At 39.1% G+C, this 6990-nt stretch overlaps 2 pseudogenes; one reads left to right on the top strand and one right to left on the bottom strand.

Moving 5' to 3' along the window:
• Window positions 1-322: 322 nt before the first annotated feature.
• On the bottom strand, window positions 323-1933 carry LOC118641578 (annotated as a pseudogene).
• A 1822-nt stretch (window positions 1934-3755) lies between these two features.
• Window positions 3756-4997, top strand: LOC118641576 (annotated as a pseudogene).
• The last annotated feature ends 1993 nt before the right edge of the window (window positions 4998-6990 follow it).

Below are 6990 nucleotides of genomic sequence, written 5' to 3'. Positions count from 1 at the left end.
GAGGAATACAGTAGACCCAGACACATGGAAGTAGGGCACAGACTGACATCCCTCAGAAGAGGGGATGGGGGGTGGGGGGGTGGGAAGAGATAAACCACAGAACTTATATGCATGTATGCATGACCAATGGACATGGACAACTAAGCCGGGGACAGGGGGGAGGGGGGGGGGGGGGTGGGGGGTGCCAATGGGGTAAAAAGGTAAAATATCTGTAACAAAAAAATAAATAAATAAATAAATTAAAAAAAAATAAATAAATAAAATAAAGAGGGATCCTGAAAAAGGAAGTTGTCAAAGACTGAGGGAGAGGTGAGATAGGGAATCAGCAAATCATCTTGACAAAGCTCTGCAAGCTGCTGGTGGCTTGGAACTGCAGCTGGAAGGCCATCAGAAAGGTCCGAAACTGTAGAGCCTGGGGACAAGTTGGTTTGTGGGTCACTTGGTTCAGTACTTGGGGTTCACTATGAAGAGTATTGAGGGAAACCAGTGCCCAAGTAGTCACTGTCCATGTGGGGTTCCCGATGACTTGGGTGTATACACCTCCACGCACTTGGGAAGTAGGGCTTCAGAACCACGGCCTCACCTGGGCTGTCCGAAAGGCCAATGGGAAGCATTGGCTGTTCTCATGTACACACAGGGATAGTAACCAAAGTCTCCCTGCTGGTTCTTTTCCAACATGTGGGTGGGCGATGTCATTGCAGACATAGGTCAATCCGTAAAGCATCTCAGTTGTCTGCTCAATCAGGTGGCTCTAGTTGGGGTTGTCTTTCAGCTCCTCATCAGGTTCTTGGTCCAAGATTATGTCTAGAGCTTGTCCACAGTGAGGTGCCTGTTCATTGAGTCCAGAAGAATTGAGGCTGGATATAGTTCTCATCCACTTCACAGGACTCATTGCCACAGAGTCCGCAGATCCATTATACATAACACTGTTTTACTGCTGTTTAAATTATTTATTTTTAATTGTCTCTTATTATTCTTTTATATTGATTTGTTAATGTTTCTTTGTCCCTACCATTTTGTTTTCTCGAGTGATTGTAAAAGTCTTTGACAGTGTTTTTTTTGTTTGTTTTGCAAAGCATGTGAAGATTAACAGTTTTTTTCTTTTTCTTTTTAATTAATTATTATAAAAAGCAATACACAAGAATGATATTTTAAATTTCTATGTACTTTTAAGTTTTTACTGGGTATATAGTATCTATAGAGAATAGTGCCCATATCAAAGGGTTCAGCTCAGTGAATTGATTTCACAATAAGAAGACACCTATTTGGTAAGAATCAGATCAAAATAGAGTAACACCATCAACCTAGGACATTCTCATCCCAATACTATTCCATTTAACCACTCTGCTGGCTTCTAAAACCAAAGATCCCTGTTGTTTTGGAGGTGAGCAAAGTGGGGGTTGGGGATATCTGTAATATTGTCAACAATAAAAATAAAATTAAAAAATAGAAAGACTTAGGGAGAAAACTCAATCAATCAATCAATCAAAATAAAAAGTTTGGCCCCGGCAAGGTGGCTCAGTTTGTTGGACCATTATCCCATACACCAAAAGACTGTGCATTCAATTTCTGGTCAGGGCACTTACCTAGGTGTGGGTTCAGTCCCTGATCAGGGTGCCTATGGGAAACAACCAATCAATGTTCCTGTCTCACATTGAGATTTCTCTCTCCCCCTTCCACTCCAAATAAAAATAAAAAATCTGAAAATTGATTCCACATAATCTTATAACTAATGTTAGATATTTTTCTCTCAATACTTTCAGCAATAGGAAAGAAATATTAATGAAATTGTGCATTATGTACATTATAGAAAATCAATTCACATTGTGTGAATATTCTCCAAATGTTCTGGCTTCTCTTGTGACTGGACACTTATGTGGGTAGTTTCTATTTGGGGCTTACAAACGATGCTGCTATGAATATTCAGGTGCATGCCTTTGAGTGAATTTGTGGATGCACTGCTTTGGGTTCAAGCATATATAGAGGAGAGGAATTGGTGATCTTTGGAAATGTGTATGTACAACTTTTCTAGATACTGAGAACAGTTTTCTGAACTGGACTTATGCTTAAGTTTTTTAGAAGTTGAGGTGAATATTTGCCTCTGATATTTATAAGAAATGTAACAGCTCACTTTTTTCTTTTTAAATTTACACAAATATTCAAAACCATGTGTTTTAATTTTATATTTTTATTTGATCACATTTTGTTATTACTAGTTTTATTTATTTATTTTTATTTTTTTATCCTCACTCAAGGACCTTTTTGCATTTATCTTCAGATAGAACAGGAGGGAGAGAGGGGGTAAGAGAGAGAAACATCACTGGTTGCCACCCACACAACCCCAACCGGGACCGGGGACAAACTACAACTGAGGTATGTGCCCTTAGCAGGAACTGAACCCAGGACTCTCTGGTCCACGGGCCAACACTCTAACTGCTGATCCAAACTGACCAGGACTTATTACTAGTTTTATAAGGTCATTTTAAGAAAATGTTATTTAAGTACCTATTATTTATATAGTTTCAAAATGTGTTGATTTACTTTAAAATGTCCAAAGCATTTTGAAACAAATAGGAAATAGTAAGGTAGACAACTGAAGAACACAGATATATAGAAAGATCTGTCTATAGTTTAATAATTCACTTGCCTCTATTTCATTCTTCTAGTACCTTCTTGTTATGTTGAATTTTCCCCCCACTATCATTATATCTTTTTAACTTCTCTTTGTGTGTCTTAATAATCTTCTCTGATATTCATTGGTTTCAGGCTAGTTATATTTCTATTTTAGATTGGAATATTTGTCAATATCAATTGACATTTATTTTATTCTTTATCATATTTTTAATGTTATTCCCTGTAGCCCTGGCTGATTTGGCTCAGTGGTTAGAGTGTCGGCCCACAAAACAAGGAGTCACAGGTTCCATTCTGGTCAAGGGCATGTACCTCACCTCAGTTGTGGTTCATCCTTGGCCTTTGTTAGGGTCATGTGGGAGGCAACCAGCCAATGTGTCTCTCTCACACCAATGTTTCTCTCTCTCTCTTTCGTCCCTCCCTCCCACTCTATCTGAAGATAAATGGGAAAATATCCTTGGGTAAGGATTAAAAAAAAAAATATATATATATATACACACACACACACACATACATATATATACACACACACATAATTCCTTGTGTATAACTACTTATATTTAATTTTTTGTCAACTATTTGGGTAATTTTATCTTAAGTGAATTTATATTTGTAAATCTATTGTCTTTTAAACTCAGACTTCATGCTTTATTTTATTATTCAGTAATTTAACCAAAAAAAATATATATTGCCATAACATTTATAATTATATTAATGTTTCTTTTTGTCTTATGGCCTCTATTGTGGTTGAAATTTTTAGGTTGTGTTTTTACTTCCTTTATTAAAACTCTCCCAAACCCATTTTTTACTCAACTTAATACCTTTTTATTTCAGCCTGTTTTCCCCATGTAATTTGTTTTTGCTGTTGTAAAATGTTAGGTAGCACCATCGGATTATGACAGCAATGACTTTCTGAAATTTCTCCTTGAGCATTGGTTCTTTTATTTGACATCCATGCAGTGTGCTCCAATTGCATGCCCACAGTGGTTCTAAGTCCGGGGACAGATTTTTTGTCTTACCATGACAAAGAATATCCCTGCACTTGAGCAATTCTGGCAGCAGCAGGGAAGGCAACCGATAGGCATTACCAAACTTGCAACAGTTAATAACATAGCAGATTAAAAATGGGTAAGTTCTGATAAAACATTTGACAACTCGAGTTTTCAGAGTACATTGGCGCAGTTAATACGGGAAGGTCAGGCATGGCCCCATGAGAAGTGAAATTGAAGGAGTAAGTCAGACAATTATGTGGAGAAAGTCATTTCCAGACAAAAGAAATAGCCTGTGAAAAGCCCTATATCAGGACTAGTATAAAAACACATCGGCTCATCTTTGGCAAAATGTTACTTTCACATACATTTGCACCTTGCTGTCAAAAAATCATTTTTTTAGTCTAATACCATCATTGTTCCAATTGCACAAATGAGTGTAGAAATGCATTATCTCCTCTTTGGATAAACTTAATCTCATAATTCATCAGAAAAGTTTAAGTTATGTCATGAACTGAGATTTATTAATGTAAGACTAAGTGAGTTTAAACAATTTGAAATGTTTTTTTAACATTAATTTAGAATCACTTTGCATGCTGACAATTAATTTAGAAATTACCACTCAAAAGAAGGGGCATTTAAGAAGCATTTGATCTTCGGAAAACCTTTGCTAAATCATTATAAGCTTTTAAAGTCACTTTCCTTTGAAAAGAAAAGCATTTGCTCCTTTGTGTAATCAAACCTAAACTTTAAAGTTTTTCATTCATTCTGTGTAAAAAAGTTAGCTCAATTTTTAAAAAATAAAGATTTCTAGATGTAGTCATTTAACAGAAGACTAGAATTTGAAAGTATTAGGCAGAAAACTAAAAACTTGCTATAGCATTTAATTTTCCTAAACAGTTATTGGATGCAACTGTTTTCATAGATACTGCCTTACTCTGCCAACAATTACTGAAAGCAAACTAGAGCATTTCAATAATAAGGCCACGACTGTGGGAGCAATTACTGCAATGCAGTTGACAATCCCCTATTCAAAGTGCTTCTTCCCATACTATGTTTACGACATTGTCCGGGGCTGATGAAGAAGGGAAGGAAGCTGTGTACCATTTTGACCTGATGGGAGCCTACCAGAGGGACTCCTTCAAGGCTGTAGGCTCAGCATGTCCTGTGCTACAGTCCCTGCTGACAACCAGCTTGATTTTAAGAACGTACAGAACGTGAACTATCCCACTTTTCTTGGACAGAGCCGTGGTGCATGGGAAAGTGGTCTTCCTTTCCGTGTCTCAGAGGGACTTGTGCGTTGGGGACACACCCAGGATCTTTATTGTAACCAAAGAGGGTATCAGGAAGGACGCTATTCCCCTGAGGAAGGATTAATTTTCATGCTATTATTATGCATGAGTATAATTCTGGTTAATTTTGTACCTTGGACTTGTGGGACTTGTTTTATTAAAAATAAAACCTGAAGTACTCAAAAAGAAAAGCTGGTCTTGGATGGTTCGTTGATCCAATGAGTGTATGGGCTGAGGGGGAGGGAGTAAACTTGGTTCCTCGAGACAGATTATCCTTCGCAGCCACCTATGGAGGGAAAGTTCAAGAAGACCTCCAAACTGAAGGCACAGTGAGCAGAAAGTACTGGTTCCAGGAATAAGCCACTCCACTAAGAATACCCAGATTGCTTCTTGTCTCCAGGTTCTTCCATCTTATCTGTGATCCCTGCTTCTCTTTGCATCAAGACAAACCTTTGTAAGTAGATTGCATTTATTTTTGTTTTGTTTTTTATCCTCACCTGAGGACATTTTTGCATTTATCTTCAGATAGAGAGGGAGGGAGAGAGGGAAGAAGAGAGAGAGAGAAACATCGATGTGAGAGAGACACAGTGACTGGTTGCCACACTCACGACCCCAACCAGGGTCGGGGACAAACTGTAACTGAGGTACGTGCCCTTAGCGGGATCCAAACCCGGGTCTCTCTGGTCTGTGGGCCACTGATGCTCTCTAACCACTGAGCCAAACCAGCCAGGGCATGGAAATGGATTGCATTTAGTTTGAAGGGCTGTGGTCTCCTGGTTCTGGTAAGCAGTCCCAGATATGCATTGCGACTGGAGAATATAATGGCTGGGAACCATCCCCTTCAGACCACCTACTCTTACTATGTGAATTTGAAGTTTATGTTTATGTAAGAATTTCAGTATGATCTGACACCCTCGGTTGAGCTTGTTGATAAGTTTCACATTGCTGAAGGACACAAGCACATTTATTCAGCTGGCTCCAGGTTCAGAGAGTCAGGGTCATGTAGACACAGCTGGGCACCTGTAGCTCAGGCTGACCTCTGGGCACCCACTCCCTGTTCACATACTTCCAGCAGTAGTAGACCAGCGCCACGGAGTCCAGGAGGAAAGGACACATGGCTTTTGGGTCCAGGCCAGATGTATTCACCTTCCACACTGGAAAGATCCTTGTATGATTGGTGAGTAGAGACACATCTGCCTTCTCTAGGCCTACGTGGGGGTCGCCTTTCTCTGCCAGCCTGCAGCTCTCCGCGGAGCTCAGCTGGTGGTCCACTCTGCACTGCAGGCTCCTCTCCAAACTCTGGATATATGGGAGCTCGTCTTCCTGCCCACTCCTCCTCACAGCACCCCAAACCCAGCTTGCTACCTGAGAGCCGACGTGAACTCCTTTCCATGGCTACTCTTCAAGAAGAGGAATTGTAAAGGCCTGCAGTCCCCAGGCACACACTTGAGAGAAGGATGAACATAGGAATTTAGAAGGGAGTGGGGTGGGGCTGAGCGGATGCAGATGAAGGTTATTCCTCTTAAACTCCAGCAAGACACAACTAAAATAAGTCTTTTTTAGCATTGAGTTTGCCTTACACAATTAAAAATTAGACTATTGAGCAGCACATAAATATTTAATGTGCAAATAAACTATCAATATCTTTGAAGCCTCTTCTTAACCAGAGGAACATTTTAAATGTGTCAGGATATAAATCATGGGTATGTCAGGATTATTAATATCATGCAGTTGTTTTTTTTTGCAATATTTTATTAGATTTTTATGCTGTTTTAAAATATGTTGGCTACTGATATTTGAAGTTTGATATGCATTTACAAAGTTTCCTTAAAAGATTCTTATGAAAACTAAAATTTTTGACAATTTAGAAGTTATAGTCACTTTTGGCTACTTGATAAAGCTCCACACAGGCTGTGAGCACTACTTTCTACGCTTTCCACGTAACACCAGGGATGCCTGTGAACCTGACCTGCACAAAGAAGTTATTTCAGTTCTTTAATCTGTCAGCCAAACTGCTGCAGTAGCTTTTTGATGTGGGCAGATGGCTACCTCAAAACAAATCAAATATAGTATTTGGT

The sequence above is a fragment of the Molossus molossus genome, unplaced genomic scaffold (assembly GCF_014108415.1).
Source record: "Molossus molossus isolate mMolMol1 unplaced genomic scaffold, mMolMol1.p scaffold_m16_p_3, whole genome shotgun sequence".
Taxonomy (NCBI): Eukaryota; Metazoa; Chordata; class Mammalia; order Chiroptera; family Molossidae; genus Molossus; species Molossus molossus.
The sequence above is the reverse complement of the archived record's forward strand: the minus strand, read 5'-3'. Positions and strand labels throughout refer to the sequence as shown.